Source organism: Astatotilapia calliptera, chromosome 4 (genome assembly GCF_964374335.1).
Source record: "Astatotilapia calliptera chromosome 4, fAstCal68.1, whole genome shotgun sequence".
NCBI classification, from domain to species: Eukaryota; Metazoa; Chordata; class Actinopteri; order Cichliformes; family Cichlidae; genus Astatotilapia; species Astatotilapia calliptera.
In genome coordinates, this window is record NC_137425.1 from 16,817,177 (window position 1) to 16,833,672 (window position 16,496).

Consider the following 16,496-nt stretch of genomic DNA (forward strand, 5'->3'; position numbering starts at 1 on the left):
TAGTGCTGAGAGCTCGAAAAGACACTCCTCATCACGCCGCCATCTTGCTCGGCCCCCCGGTACGGATCGGGTAGTGACACGTATCATTCAAATAGTTTTGTATACTTCATCTGTTCGTATGTTGTATACTCATTGTTTATTAAATAAAGTTTTAAAAAAAAACCACACGTATCATTCAAATATATTGAATGTCGCAATGTTGGCAAAGAAAGGAAGTGACGTAAGATTTGCGCATGCGGGGTACTGATCAGGTTTCCGGTACGGATCGGGCAGCACACCGTGCAAACAACACATCGCACACAGGCGGCACTGCTTTCTTTGTTCCTCTATAAGCCTGCATTCTGGAGCAGAGAAAAGACTGTCGGTACTTCGCCAAGGTAGGATAATTGCCTTGCCATGTTTTGTGTGTTTGTGTATGTAGTATGAAACCACGCCACGTCATGCAATGGGGATGAAAATGTGGAATATTGAAATGTCTTGTAGGCTCATGGTGGTTGCCCGGGGCGGCATCGTGGTGGGGGGCGGATAAAAAAAATTGCTCGTACTTACGCTGCCCCGACATCAGCCAGCGCGTACTGGGAATGGCCTTGGCACCGATCGGTTTTCTATCGCCCATTTGCTGGGAGCAAGGGCGCCCTCCGTTTGCGATGGGTCGTTCGCGAACGAAATGGCTCTTAGAGCCGGGTCCTTATCGCGACCGTCACGTGGGTTTTTCTTTTTTCCTTCTCTCACCCTCTCTCTTTTTTTTTGCTTTTTTAAAATTATTTGAATATATATGAGTGCCTGTGTATAAATACACAAACAATACACACATGCTTTCAATTGTGTAATTTAAGTGATCTAGTAGCTCTGCTTTGGAAGTTCAGTTCATGCTAGAAATGTGTTTTGGAGTTTGTACTTGTTTTGTCTCTAGGGGCCACTGCATATATTTATATATAAACGTATATAAATAAAACCACTTTTTTTTTACGTTAGTAATTCCTTTTGTGCATAATTTTATATTATTGTTAATAATAAATTAATTAAAGCAACAAACAACCTGAAGAGCCGGCTCTTTTTAGTGAGTCGAACCGAAAGAGCCGGCTCTCTAAAAAGAGCCGGAAATCCCATCACTAGTTAGCGAGGTGCGCCTGCTGCTTGCGGCACAGTGTGGAGAGGGCGGGGCGGCGGAGGATTCTCTGGCTGGAGCAGCATCTAATAACCAGCTCGCAGAATAAAACAAAAATAAAAGCAAACAACAAACACGAAAACACCAGACATTATGACACAGATTTATAATTTGCACCGATGTTTTTTCGAAACGTGAAAAGTAAGCGCGACAGCCCTCGGTGCGCCTGCTTGCTGCTGAAGTCAAAGTAAACTTTATTGTCATCTCCGCTACATACAGTCCAGTATATAGAGAGACAAGGCTCCAGTTACAGCAGTGCAAGTAAACAAACAATAAATATAAGAAGAGTAAGAAAATAAATATACACTTTAGGACCAGGGGTAAAGGGATCAGTAACAATTTATAATTTACAGTTTGATGATTTAAAGTCTCACACACAACCTGCCGAAAGGGGAGGGGGGCCGGCTGCTTCCAAATAGAGCACATTTCATTCATAATGATGTAAATCCAAGCCCATCATGTATTCATGATTTGAATCCTGGGTTGTGTGAAATCCCAGAAATACACCTTAGACAAAGTGAATCTGTGAACTAAGGTGTAGGTCTGTTAGGTTGTTGTGGTGATCCTCGGGTTGGTGGATTTATGGTCATACTGGAGTGCAAAATTAAAACCAATGGAAGATGGACAAGAAAAGTTCAAAGCCATCAGGTGCTCAGTTTAGAAAAAATAGAAAAGAAGAGGAGAAACGAGAAAAAGATACAGGTAAGCAGATGTGTCATTGGATAATGGCAGGTCATCCTGAAACAATCAGAATCAGAATACTTTATTAATCCCTAAAGAAAATTATGTGGGTTACAGTTGCTCCAAGAAGAAATGGTAAAAATAGTAACAGTAACAGACTAAACTCCAAAAAATATATTAGGTTACAGATTTTAATATTAATTAGTCATTGTCAATTGTTGTCCTGTTCTCATTGTATGACGAATTATGATGGCGGTTTAGTAGCCGTTTGCATGTAATGCATACTCTCTCTCTCTTCGTGTGTGTGTGTGTGTGTGTGTGTGTGTGTGTGTGTGTGTGTGTGTGTGTGTGTGTGTGTGTGTGTGTGTTTCTCTGGTGAAATTCGGTATGGCTCCGACAACAGTTTTATGTTAATTTACAATCCTTAATATGTTTTGGGTGTGGGTGGGTGGGGGAGGCTAGGACCGCCACTGTTTACGACTAAAAACAGACCTGCAATACAAATGCATTATTTGGGAGCAGGTTATGAATAAAAACGCGTGATCACGTTAAGCCCACACAGCCCCAGTTTTTAAACAGAAAAAAGATGCCACAACAGCAGCAGTGATGATGACGGCAGCACACTAACGTGGAGGCAGAGTCTGTTTACACAACACAAGGAGCAAAGAGACGGAGCCGTTACCGAAGCAGTGAGCTCAGAGTGAAAGAAAATGTGCTTCTAGCGTTCAAAACAGCAGCGCTGTTCCTGTAATCACCGTTAACACCTTTTCTGGGGAAAAGGTAGCAGGAATTTGCTCTGTGGATATCCTTCATCAAAGCACCTGATCAACAAACTCAATAATGAAGAAAAGGGAACTTTTTAACTGCTCCATCGACCGCCGTTTGTTTTACACAGCAAAAACAAACTGCACTATTCCCCTGCACTAAATTGTATTAAAATATGCAGATTAACTGTTTACTTAGTCTAACACCTGACTGGTTTAATTTTACAGATTGCTGAAGGCTGACGGCAGCCATCCTATTTAACATGGAAGCGATACCTGCAGCAAACGATGGTAAGTCGAAAGGGGAGCGTGAGGTGTACTAGAACATGTTAATTTCAAAGGCTGTAACATTTTTCAGATAAAAAGTGAAATGATATGAAATATTGTATTCATGAAATTGCATTATCATTTATTACCGGGCAGTTAAAGATTCAGGCCGCACAGCTGTGGACTTTTCTATGTCAGGCAGTCTGCACACAGAGAAGTGAAGTACAATTCAAAGCATATATTAGACGTATGAAAACACGAAATATTTGTGATTGGCTACTGATGGGGAAATGCCATGGTTCAGATTCAGTGCTCCCTGATTTGTTCCTCTCGTGGTCCTTCCACATGGCAATGGTCTTTGACCTCCAGTCAGGGATCTTGTCCTGCGTGAGAACATTCCTCCCTACTTTACAGTTGTTACCAGTAGAGCTGGGCGATATGAGATTTTTTCATATCACGATATGTTTTTTTCATTTCAGGCGATAACGATATCTATCACGATATAAGCCAAATAACTATATTTGTAAGATTTAAATGTGCCGTTGCTCACAAGTAAAATGTGAAATAATCAGCAGCTTGTTTTTATTTAAATATTTATTTCCCATAATAAGTTCAACAGGGTAGATGTACTTAAGGAACATGAGACTTTTTCAGATAAATAAAGGCAAATATTGCAAACTACACAAAAGGCAGCCGCTAAAGCGTTTAAGTTTCAAAATAGAACAAACGAAACAGACTAAATTGTCAATTCCACTTAGAAACAAAATATTAATTCTAAAAATAAATCTTAGTTTGTTTTACAGAAGAACAGACAAAACTGACTAACTTTTGTCAATATCAAATAAACTGAGAACTAAAAGGAAATTCTCAATCTCTCCTTGTTGTATAGCTGAGCTTTTCAAACAGTTTTAACAGTTACTTTAGTCTGACAAAAGCCGAATGACGAATTAGCGCTTCCAGTCAGAGACTGAGGCTACGTACACGGGTATTTTTGAAAACGGAGAGGAGGGAGGGGCGGTAGTTGCACTCGCAGTAGCACAGGAACAGAGCGGGAGGGAAAGAGAGAGAAAGAGAGCCAGAGACAACAACGTCACATTAGAAAGGTATAATAATCATCCACAACTATTTTCAGTTGCGGATGATAAAGGATTCAGAAAGTTTATTCCTGCAGGCCCATATGACAGAGAATATGCATGTTCTTTTTGTCTTCATATATTAATTTATATTTAATTGTGTTGTGGTTTGCAGTGTTTTGTGTTGTTTCACTTTAAATTTGTTTAAAAGGAAAAAGCTGAAAATTTAAATAGTTAAAAGTTTAAAATGTAAATAGTTGGGTTTTGTATTATATGATTTATTTATTACATTTCATGTGGAGTGAATAAATAAAAGTATATTTACGGTGGCACCTACAGACAAAGCACGTACAAACTTCAAAACAGGTACAAACTCCAATATATATTTATATATAAACACATATAAATAAAACCAGAGTTGTTTTTTACATTAGGAATTCATTTTGTGCACAATTTTATATTGTTGTTAATAATAAATAAATTAAAGCAACAAAACAACTTGAAGAGCCCGTTGGGAGCCAAAAGAGCCGGCTATTTTTAGTGAGTCGAGCCAAAAGAGCCGGAAATCCCATCACTACGCACGTTAAGTAGATTCTTTTTTTTTTTTTTAAGGCGTTTTTTTTCCAAAGTCGCAAAAGTATGACATCACAACAATGTGATTGGTCACTTGCAATGTTGAAACTTGACACAACATTTATTATGATGATGTGGGAACAACACCGACACGAGGATATCAGAGGATATCAGATGGTGCGTAGCAATTTACCTTCAACACTCCACTCTCTGTGCCTCTTAGTTAACCATTGTTGGTGTGATTTTGATGCTATTTCAGTAGAATAGAATTAAAATGAACTGAAAATTTCTAGGCGCAGACAGGAAGTAGAGGTTGGAGAGATTAGTGGTCACAGTGTCACCTGAGTGTGAAGTGTTTGTGAACAGAATCGACAGCCCCAAATCTGCAGCCATTGCTCTTAGTTGGGAAAAGGGCGAAGTGTGCGTTGCGAATGAGTTGCTGCCCCAAGCAGAGTTTCTTAAGGTCTTGTTTACCAGTGAGGGGAGGCTGAGGGGAGAGCTGGGTAACTGGCAGACAGACTAGTGCAGCATCAGTAGCAACACTGTACTGGTTTGCGGTGGTGAAGTGCGAGCGGGAAACAGTCGATTTACAGTCCATCTACATTCCTACCCTTACCAATGATCATGAGTTGTGGATAGTGATTGAAAGAATGAGACTGCAGACAAAAGCGACAGCAGTTAGCTTAGAGATAGGACGAGGAGCTTGGTCATTCGGGAAAGGCTCAGAGTATAGCTGCTGCTCCTCTTTATTGGAAAGAGCCAGTTGAAGGGACGTCCGAACCCCTTCCGTCTGTCAGGAATGTTCCACTGTGAGAAGGCCTCTGGGTAGACCCAGCACACTGGATAGATTTTGACTCTGGGCTGCCTGGTTGTGTTTTTATTTCAGTTATTTTATATTGGAGTCTAAATGACCCAGATTAGTTCATCATTAAAATGCAAATGTAAACTCATGAAAACTAGTACAGATTTTTGGTTGACAAAATATGTAAAGAAACAAAAAGTAGCAAAAATAATAATAGTCTGTTTTCTTAGACGACATTAATTACCTTTGGTAGTCCATGAATGCAAAATATGTTCATCAGATGAAGGTTAACATGCACCTTATACTATACATTAGTGTCTAATAATAAATTACACAACACTGCGTGAGTTTTTTTTCTCTAGTATTCTGCCTTAAAGATCCTATATCAGTAAGCTCTGTTCTTGAATATTTTTAATGTGTAAATTCTAATGTAAAATCTGACAGTATTTCGCATTGGATTCAGGAGACATTTGGTACAATAACTCTATCAGGAAAGATAAAATTTACTAAAGTTATAGTCAGTTCCAGTTTCAAAAGTTAATGATAAAATTTGACAACATAAATGACCCAGCAAAAATAATACAGGACTTAATGTGACGATTTTTCTTTTTGACAGATGGAATGTGATGATAAGTAAAAACCAATACTGATGTGTGACAAAACAAGAAAGGAAATCATGGGTGAGTGAAGTTTGTTTTTATGAGATCCCTTTTTTTTTTTTCTTACATGATACTTTTAGGTTTCTGTAGACTAATTGTATTTTGTTGTTTTAAACATTCCATGTTTAACTGGCTTTATCATCAGTGTATAATAACCAGACAGCTGAAAATGACTATTTGCTAAATCTGAGCTATGGTAACTGCTTTAGTACAAACATCATCCTCTACTACAGCGGTCCCCAACCCTTTTTGCGCCACGGACCGGTTTAATGGCAGACAATATTTTCACCGACGGCCTTTAAGGTGTCGCGGATAAATACAACATGCTCTCTGGTTGCTATGGTAACGCGTAAACATTTCTTTCAAAATAAGACACACTACTACAACACGGGAAAAGACCCAGGGAAACCAAGTTAACAATAAAAACTCTGAAAAACCCTGAAAACCATAAATTTCACACCTGAGCCTCAACTCTCGGGGCCCGGTACCAAACGACCGGTACCACTGCTCTACTACACCAACTTAACATGACAAAATTAAGTCAGATTAAAACATATTTAGATGTATGCACTTTACATGGACATCTTCACATCTTCACCATATTGTCCTTCTTCCTGGCTTAAGAACTTTTAAATGTTACAGCTTCTTTAGTTGAATAAATACCTACTATATTACTAAAAATATAGTAGGTATTCATTATTATTATTATTATTATTATTATTATTAATAATAAAGTATTGCTAATATAGTAGGATTTATTATTAGCTGAAAATGACAAGTTGTGGGGGAATTTTCAAGCAGCAATAAAATACTATGAAAACACCTCAATACACATAAAGGTATTATTAGAAAATTGTACATAAAGTTTCAAAAGTAAAAATAATATATCTGTAGAAAAATGTTCCCTATCAGTGTTAAATTGATTAATATCATTGCTGCATATTTTTAAGACTGAGCTAATTTTAAATACGCATGCTATTTACTTATATCCTCTTTAAAGTACATGCTTCTGTAAAGCATATATTTGCAGTGGCTGTCCTGTGAGGGGAAAAAAAGATCAGTTGTTTGTAAGCTCAGAATCACAGGCTTGCGTCTTTTTTTTTTTCCACAAAGTGTATTCAAATATTAGTAGTAATAATAATAATAATAATGGATTGGATTTATATAGCGCTTTTCAAGGCACCCAAAGCGCTTTACAATGCCACTATTCATTCACTCTCACCTTCACACACTGGTGGAGGCAAGCTATGGTTGTAGCCACAGCTGCCCTGGGGCAGACTGACAGAAGCGAGGCTGCCATATCGCGCCATCGGCCCCTCTGGCCAACACCAGTAGGCGGTAGGGTAAAGTGTCTTGCCCAAGGACACAACGACCAGGACAGAGAGCCCGGGGATCGAATCGGCGACCTTCCGGTTACAGATACGCTTCCCAACCCCCTGAGCCACGGTCGCCCCAAAAAAAACATCTAAAAAGGCTTGAGCCATGTGTGACATAGTTAGATATCTTTATTTACAAGCAGAATATGAATGCACAATGAAGATATAGTGTCTATAGACATTCCTATAGATGCTAATCTGACAGTTCTGTATTAGTGCTGCTGTCCCCTCTCCATCATCTTCAAAGTCATCTTCAAACTGCTTCCCCCTGCTCTCAGCCTACTAGGCTGAGCTGTTTCAGGACTTGGGCCACCTGCTGGATAAAGGTACTCCTACAGTTTGGGTGGAGATATGTATCGTCACTGATCTTATTTTCTGGACCTCTATGGGTGATAAAAAAATAAATAAAAACCCCACTACCACAGCCACAGCCAGGCATAGAGTCAAGGGTGTTTACAAAAAAAATCTGAAAGTGGAGGTCAGTCTGTCACCTGAGACATCCCCCAGGTCCATTAGCTGCCAGAGATACATGTGCAGTCAATCCATGGGTGTTAACAACTGTTGCCAGGGATTACAGACTACAGTTTGCAACAAAACTACCCACTTTCAGTGGCGTGGGTTCAGTTGCTACAGGGGAAGCCACAAAGGCTTTAGAGAGCAAAATCTCCTCTCTCTTTAGCCGAGGGGCAATAAGAGGAAATTAATCTAGACTTTTATTCCAGATATTTCCTCATTCTGTCCCATTCTGGATTTACGCTCCCTCAATTCTCATCTCAGAAACTACAAATTTAGAATGTTAACACAAATTGTGCTGTTTTGATCTATTTGATGGAGTGACTGGTTCACATCTACAGAATGATTTCCACATAAGCTTTAGTCCAGCACACAGGAAATTCCTAAGGTTTGTCTTCCAGGGCATAGCCTACAAATATCAAACCCTCCATTTGGGATCGGCCCTTTCCCCAAGGGTTTTCACCAGGTGTGTTGAAGCAGTTCAGAGCAACCATTTGACCTGCTTCCACACACTTGGTGTGTGGAAGCAGGTCAAATGGTTGCTCTGTTTCGCAACAGAAAGCTGGTCTCATTAAGAGCTTGTATTTAACTGGGCTGGTAGGCACTGAAAACTGCTGCAGATCTGCTCTCCAGATCTTCTTTATGGAGAATGGACACTCAATACAGAAATCGTGCACCAGCTGTGCATAGAGGTTTGGCCAGGCGAACCTCTATGCACAGTTCCTGTCTGCAGTTTTTCCCAAATTATAGAAAGGTGGCTCTGTGCCCTAAGCCTACCTTTGTGTCTAAGGTTAGGGAGTCTACCATTGGAGCTATCAGCTTTTCATCCACCGGCCATTTGCTGATGAGAGCCAGAGGCGGCTTAATTCACTTTGTCCTGTCTGCGCATTATGCATTTAGCTAAACAGGACTCAGGGGTTTAGGAAAAGCAACCAATTCTTTGTGTCCTGGGCTACCTCTCATAGAATGAAGCCTATGTCACATCTATGGCACAGGGGCTATTATAAAAGGATGTCTGTGGACCCCGTGTCCTCGAAATTGTTGGTTCGTCTTCGAGAGACATTGTGGTAGTAGAGCTTCCATGATTGGTCACGCCAGAGGGCACTTCCCACAGTGAGATATCTCACTTGGTTTTTAGAGAAAAGGGGTTACGGATGTCATCAAGCATTTCCATGTGTTAGAGCCCCAATTTAAGGTCAGGATATGAGGCTTGAGGCGACATTTTATCCAGATGACATTCCCTTTCCTTTATGTTTTTGCTTCTTTGGTGAAGGGGACTCCTTCTCAGATGATAAAACATAGATCCTTGATATCTTCAGTCTGGAGCTGCAGAGAAATTAAAAAATGCCTCCATAGTATGTAAAAGAATATGAGTTCTGCTCTGGTGAACTATGTATGCAGCTTGACTCTCGCCACATACATAATGCGATTAGGCGGAACGGCGAAATTTTTTTTTTTAATATACAAGGAATTTCAAAATAAAGAAGCGGTATAATATATTGTCAGTTTTTGTCTTAAATAAAAAAGTTATTGTCACACATATTATTTATTTAACTGATGTTTTTATGCATAGGGTAATTCATGTTTTGTTTTGCTTTTTTGTCCTTTCACAGCTGACACACCTCAGCAGTCACCCAAGAATTGGACTGAATCTGAAGTAAGCACCTGGCTAAGATCAATTGGAGTGAAGGAACAGTACATAGAAAAGCTCCATGAAGAAGAAGTAAATGGACAAATCCTACTTGCACTAAATGAGGACTTTCTAAAAACAAAAATCTACATGAAGTCAGGGCCTGCTCATTTGATTATTAAGAGAAGAGATGAGCTTATCAACTCCCAGCAAAAATGTCAAGAAAAGAAAAAAACTACTGGTTCCAAAAGAACTGAGTTTGAGGAAAAGAGGAGTCAGAAATTGGTTCAGTCTCTTTCAACAGTAAGTGATGGTCCTCCAGCACAAACTACAGAGACAGAACAAGATGTCTTTGAGGAGAACCACGCTTCTCAGGAACAATGTGTGTTAATCTCAAAGGAAGACTGTAAACCAAGGCCATTTGATCAAGAAGGGATTGATTTTTTATATGTGAAAAAAAGCATCCTGCAGCCTGAATCAGGTGATTTTAATCTGATATCGCCATGCCACGAATTCAAGTCTTTTGCTGTAGCTGCTACATTGGATCGCACAAGACTCCAAGCTAAGTTTGCCAAAGAGGTTCTTAAATTTGCAGCTGGTTGTATGAACATCAGATCAAATGGCACAATACACTTTGGTGTGATGGACAGCAAGGAGGATGGAGAATATGTGCACGGTGAGATAACTGGTATCCCTGTAACAGACACGGATATTTATGTCGATGCTTTGGACGACATTGAAAGGAGTTTCAACTCTGACAAAGAGCACATACGCCAGTGTGTGCGACCGCCAAGGTTCATTGAGGTTATAGATCGACAAAGTACAGAAAAGCGATATGTGGTAGAGGTTGACATTGTGCCATTAATAAGTATTGTCAAGAACAAAGTGTATGCAGTCCGTCTGCCAAACTTCAAAGAATCAACAAACAAAGTAGAGTTTGAGAAAGAGATGATTTTGCGAAGAGTGGGTTCAAAAACGGAGCCAGTGAGTGACAAGGACCTAAGTGACTTTTACCAAAGAGTCAAAGATCGTGATGCTCAAAGAGAAGAAGCAGAAAAAAATCATTTCCTTATTGCTCCAGAAGTGTGTCAAGACCTTGGAAGGAAACTCACCATGCTGATGACCAGTGGTAAGAAATTCATTGAAAAGGAAAAATGGTTCATACTCGTAACAAACAAATTCAAACCTGATGACCTTTGTAACATTGACTGGCTGATTAACATGAATATTTTCTGCGTGTTCGACTTTGACCCAGACTCAAAGATATCAGGTCTTTGCAGTAGATACCTTGAGTACCGTGCTGCAAACATGCATTTTTTGCAAAGCTACAGAATATCCACTGGCACAAGCATCAAAGAATTCACAAACCATCTGCATTTATTTGATCAAACTAGTTGGATCTTTTGCAATGGCCGCACTGACTTCAAAGGAAATGAAACTTCATGTGACGAAATGACTTGGATCAAGACAAAAATGATTCAATTTAAAAAATCTGTGTCTTTGATCTGTAACCAGATTTTGCCAAAAGGTACATTCCAGGTCATATTCCTATTAACGTCACCAGTTGACAAACCACTCTTGCACACCTTCTATGAGTTTTTCACAGACATGGAAGGCCATGAAGACATCATCTGCATCTGTGAATCAGAGGAAAACTTCCATAAGTGGCAAAGCTTTGCAGAGCATTCATGTGAGAAAGAAGCTGTAGACAATTCCAGTGTTGTTGGAATGAAAATGAGCCACATTAATGCAACTCTGCAACATATACAACCTATGAAAGTGTGTTTCACCAAACACTTGCCGGTCTTTGTGGGAGGAACATGTCGTCTTGAAACACAAGTAGAGGAACAGATGTACTCGCTGGAGATTCTGACGGTCAATCATTGTGATGAAACATGCAAAGAATTCATCAATGAGGAAAAAGAAAACATTGAGCGCCAGTTCTACCATGGTGGGAGAGTGACCTGGTTGAATTTCTGGCTTGCTGAGAACAAATATGCTGGAGAGGTCATTGAAAGAGATGCTTATCACAATACTTCCAAACTTCTCAACGATGCCTTGAAATATAATGCAGACCAGACTCCAGTGAATATCATAAACATCTACCATCACCCAGGAAGTGGTGGAAGCACTGTGGCAAGACAAGTGCTGTGGAACAACAGAAAAAGTCTAAGGTGTGCAGTTGTGAAGCCCTCATATCCAGTTTCTGTTGTTGCACAACATGCAGTTGAACTAAGAGAATATGAAGAAAAGGATCCACAGAGATGTCTTCCTGTGCTGCTCCTCACTGAAGACTCAGACAAGGAATATCTAGATGAGCTCAGGTATGAACTAGAGGGTGCCATAAACGAAAAACAAATCCAGTATGGTACTCTATGTTTCATTTTGTTGAGCTGCAGACGCTCCCATGATCCAGAGAAAAAATGCAAGGAGTCTCCTTTACAGAATGTGTCTGTCACTCATAAACTATCTGATCAAGAGAAGAGAACGTTTTCTGGAAAACGGCAGGCACTCGAGGAAAGATATGAACCTCAATTCATTCTGACATTTGTTTTGATGAGTGAAGGATTCAGTGAGGTTTACGTTCATCAGTTTGTGAAACATCTGCTCCAAGACATTGACCGTCACTCTGTTGTCACTCGACTCATTCACTATGTAGCATTGCTGAACACATATGTTCAAAACTCTTTCATCTCTCAATCGCACTGTGAAGCTTTGCTTGCCTTAACGATCCACTTGGAGAGGTTTCGCCACTACGAGTTTGAGAGATCTCCAAGTGATCAGGCTAAGCTAGTCTTCTTGCACCTTCGAGATGACAAGACGCACATTGAATCAATCAGAATCATCCACCCACTTGTTGCAAAAGAAATTCTTCAACAACTTCTGGAACCCCAACAAACTCAAAGCAGTTTGGCGATGGATTTGCTCCACGAGGATGTGCTCTTTGAGCACAGATTTGGAAGGGATGAGTATCTCACAATTTTGAGACAACTTTTCATTCGGAGATCCAGGATAAGCAAAGGAGATAAATATGATAGCTTTTTCTCTCCTTTCATTGAGCATGTGTGTGAAAATGAGAAAAGCCCGGACAAAGCAATTGAGTTGCTCAAGGAAGCATTCGAGCGGTTCCATAATGATCCATTCTTTGCACAACAACTTGCTCGTCTTCATTATACTTATGAAAAGTTTTATGAGGCTAAACACTGGGCAGAGACAGCAGCTAAACAGCTGCCCAACAACTCTTATATACTTGACACAAAGGGACAGGTATATAAGAAATGGTTTCAAGCAAAATGTAAAGCAATTGAAAATGTACCAAAGACGGCGCAAAACACAGCAGATGCTGTGGAAACTGCACTGAAAGCACTTGAGTGTTTTCAAGAATGTCAGAGAGCAGCTGATGCTGAGATGCAACATGTCAACACTTCAGGGTTTTATGCTGAAGTTGAGGTTGGGCTGGGCCTTCTCAAACTGATCTTTTCATTGCAAGTATTTGCAAACAGATCCAATGGTCACTCAGAGTGTATGAAGTACCTAACATCAGATTACATCCCAGTGGAAGTTAAAGATGCTTGGGAACCATTTCATGACCATTTGAAAAAACTGTGCCAGACAATGGAAGACACTTTGGAAAGGATCTCAGAGGACCGGAGTTATTTCCAGACAGACATTGATTCAGATGAAGAAGAGACGCCTGAAGGCCCTGAGGGGAAGATACGTCATCCATTGAAGTGGTTGGCAATAAAATCCTCTGAGTATGGCAAGTGCTTCAGTGAAGCTTTTTCTACTGCAGTCCTACAGCATCCAACCTCACTCCTTTCCAAAAACGCATGATCATCTATCATCTTGGTGGCGGCAATATAACATCCATCCTTTCCAAGCTAACTGATCAGAGGGATGCAGTAAAACTTAGAGAGCATATAATTTCTTTCTACCCCAGTAATCCATTAAAAGCCAAATTCAGTCAAAGGGACATTGTTAATTACATTGTGGCCCATATTTCTCTGAACTGCCTGTCACCGCAAACTCACAAGGTTGCTCATTTGAAAGATCTACAAGCACTTTGTTGTCAGTTTCCATCTGATAAAAGGAAATGTTTGCCAAGTGCCCTGTTCTTGCTTACATTGCTATTCTGGCCAGAGGATGACGACACAGAGCACGAGAAAGAAACCAAATATGAAATTGTACAATCAGCAGTCGAACACCTTGAAAAGGGTTACTGGAGCAAGATGAAAGACATTCCTCAGCGGAAGAGAAGGATTTATAGCCATTTTTTTCTGGGCAATGGGAGTGGATTGGACAAGTTTGTTCACAAGAAAAAGTTTGAAAGAATCACCAAGTGGTTCTCAGTCACTGAGAAACGCATGAAGTGGTTTAGTGGTGAGGCATGGAAGATGCCAGAGATTGCCACAATGCTGAAGCGGGTTTCTGGGTGGACTGAAGATCGTGTGGTTTATCTTGAAGGTCCTAAGAAAAAGAAGTTCAATATCAGGCCTGTTAATGCACCTTCAGTGCCTCATAGTAATGAAAACATCACCTTCTACCTGGGGTTCACCTTTAGAGGCCCTGTTGCCTGCAACATCCTTGTGAAAGAGTAGTTGGTTGTCAACTTGCTGAAGTGTGGGCCTAGAATCCAGCTTACTCCAAAGGGAAAGAAAAGATTGTGGATGATGACTGAAAAACCCACAAGCTTTAGACTGTTAGTCAGTTGGTCAAAAAACAAAACTTAAAACATGATTATATTCGTGAAGGTATTTAAGGTTCTTAAAAATACAACTGAACTTGCTTTGTTATAATATTGGCCTCACCTAGAAAGCACTTTGGGGTCCTTTCAGCTTAAAATTGTTCTTTTTAAGTGTACTATATAAAGGAAAAAAAATTATATATTTACTCTGAATTTACAAATTAATACAAATGTATTCTTAGCTTGTTAAATGTAATTTTTTAGGGTTCTGGTTGTTTTTGAATTCCTCTTTTTTCCTGTTTGTACTTCTAGTTTAGAAGGACTGAAGTTTATACTTGGCTGACCATTTGTACACTGATTTTACAAGCTGTCTTATACATGTTTATGTAAGCAAACCTACGTGCAACCATTCAGAATGCATAGCAATATCAATGGTTGTCAAATTGTGTTCCATTTTACATTATAAGTGTTCTTAAAATATGTAAAGGAAAAAGAGAAAAAATGAATACATTAAACTCTTTCCATTTATGATTTTCTGTTGTTGATTCTTTGACATTTCTTCTCAATTTGATATCTCCACTCCAGCTTAAAATAAAATTATGATTTAACATCGGAACAACTGTCAGCTTTTAATGCAGACTTAACTGGAAGATGAACTTCCATTACATCAGAGGGTGTGGGACTGATAATTCATGAAGTATGTGAGAAGTTTTGTCTATTGCATGATGCATAAATGCAAAAGTAACATGAAGAACTGTGCACCTTTGAGTTAACTATCTTAGAAAAAATGTGGGTCCTGAAGGAAATCAGAATGGGGAAAATGGAAGTTAGAAGCTGTTAATGTACCAAAAAACAAAATGTATTGCATTTTTTTCATAATCTCTATCAAAGCCTTATCATTCTTGCTTGTTTTGTTTTGTTTTGACTTGGATCAAAACAAAAATGACTTTACTCCGAGAGTCTGTGTCTTTGATCTGTGAACAGATTTTTGCCGAAAGGTACATTCCGCGTCATATTTCTATTATAATCACCAGTTGAGAAACCACTCTTGCACACCTATGAGTTTTTCACAGACATGGAAGGTCATGAATACATCACCTGCATCTGTGAATCAGAGAAAAACTTCCAGAAATCGCAAAGTTTTGCAGAGGGTTCATGTGGGAAAGAAGCTGTAGACAATTCCAGTGTTGTTGGAATGAAAATGAGTCGCATTAATGCAACTCTGCAACATAGACAACCTATGAAAGTGTGTTTCACCAAACACTTGCTGGTCTTTGTGGGAGGGACGTGTCTTCTCGAAACACATGTAGAGGAACAGATGTACTCGCTGGAGATTCTGACGGTCAATCATTGTGATGAAACAAGCAAACATCAAACACCAGTTCTGCATTTTTATGTCCTTATAATATAATAATAATAATAATGAACTAAATACATTAAACTTCTTTTTTCAGTTTCAGCTTCTACAGTTCTGCTCAAACTAAAAGAATTATTTCACAGTGGAACAAATATCACCTAATAACGCAGACTTAATGGGACAATGCCATTACATCACAGGCTTGATAATTCAGATAATTCGTGTACAGAATAGTCTTAAATTGGTCACATAGTCTGTGCATATCAATATGAAAATGAAAAGTGAAATAAAAACGAGCTATGCTCCTTTGACAAGAAAACCCAATGCCAAAAAAGTTGGGACAGTAAAATATAAAGAGGCCACATAAGGATCTCTCCAGATCTTCTCCAAATCTTTTGATATTATGTATAGTAGATGAGGAGATACTCAAAGTAAAATTTTCTGCATTGAGGAACATTATTCTGTAATTTTTTTATATGTTTTTAAGACTGGTAAATCTCTGGTTTCTATACTTCTGAGAAACTCTGAGATGCTCTTTTTATATTTGTCATGTTACTGCTGCCAGTGAACCTAGTTAGCTGCAAAATGTTTCTCCAGCTTTCTCTTTTCAGTGCCACTTACTTTTCAAGACTTGTGTTGTGCCCATTATGTTATTCTAATTTAAATATTTAGTTTGTTTTCTATGTTTTATTGTGAATAAAATATGAGTTTATGAGATTTGCAAATCATTAAACTTTGTTTTTATACACATTTTAAATAATGTCCCAATTTTTTTTGGAACTTGGGTTGTAACTGCCACTGCTCATTCGTACAATACAGAAATCAGATTTGGAGGTAAGTTATAATTATTTTATGAAATATAATTAATGTTTTTAATGATAAAAGATAACCATCTGGTTTCTGTTTTTCATCTAAACTATTGCTATTTTGATCACTTTTGTCCCAGTAT

General features: G+C 39.1%; 1 pseudogene across 1 annotated transcript; it reads left to right on the forward strand.

The window, feature by feature from the left end:
• Positions 1-222: 222 nt before the first annotated feature.
• Positions 223-14,721, forward strand: LOC113020823 (sterile alpha motif domain-containing protein 9-like; annotated as a pseudogene). The gene is made up of 3 exons (XR_013908846.1): positions 223-377; positions 2,842-2,904; positions 9,490-14,721. The product of XR_013908846.1 is annotated as a sterile alpha motif domain-containing protein 9-like (transcript).
• The last annotated feature ends 1,775 nt before the right edge of the window (positions 14,722-16,496 follow it).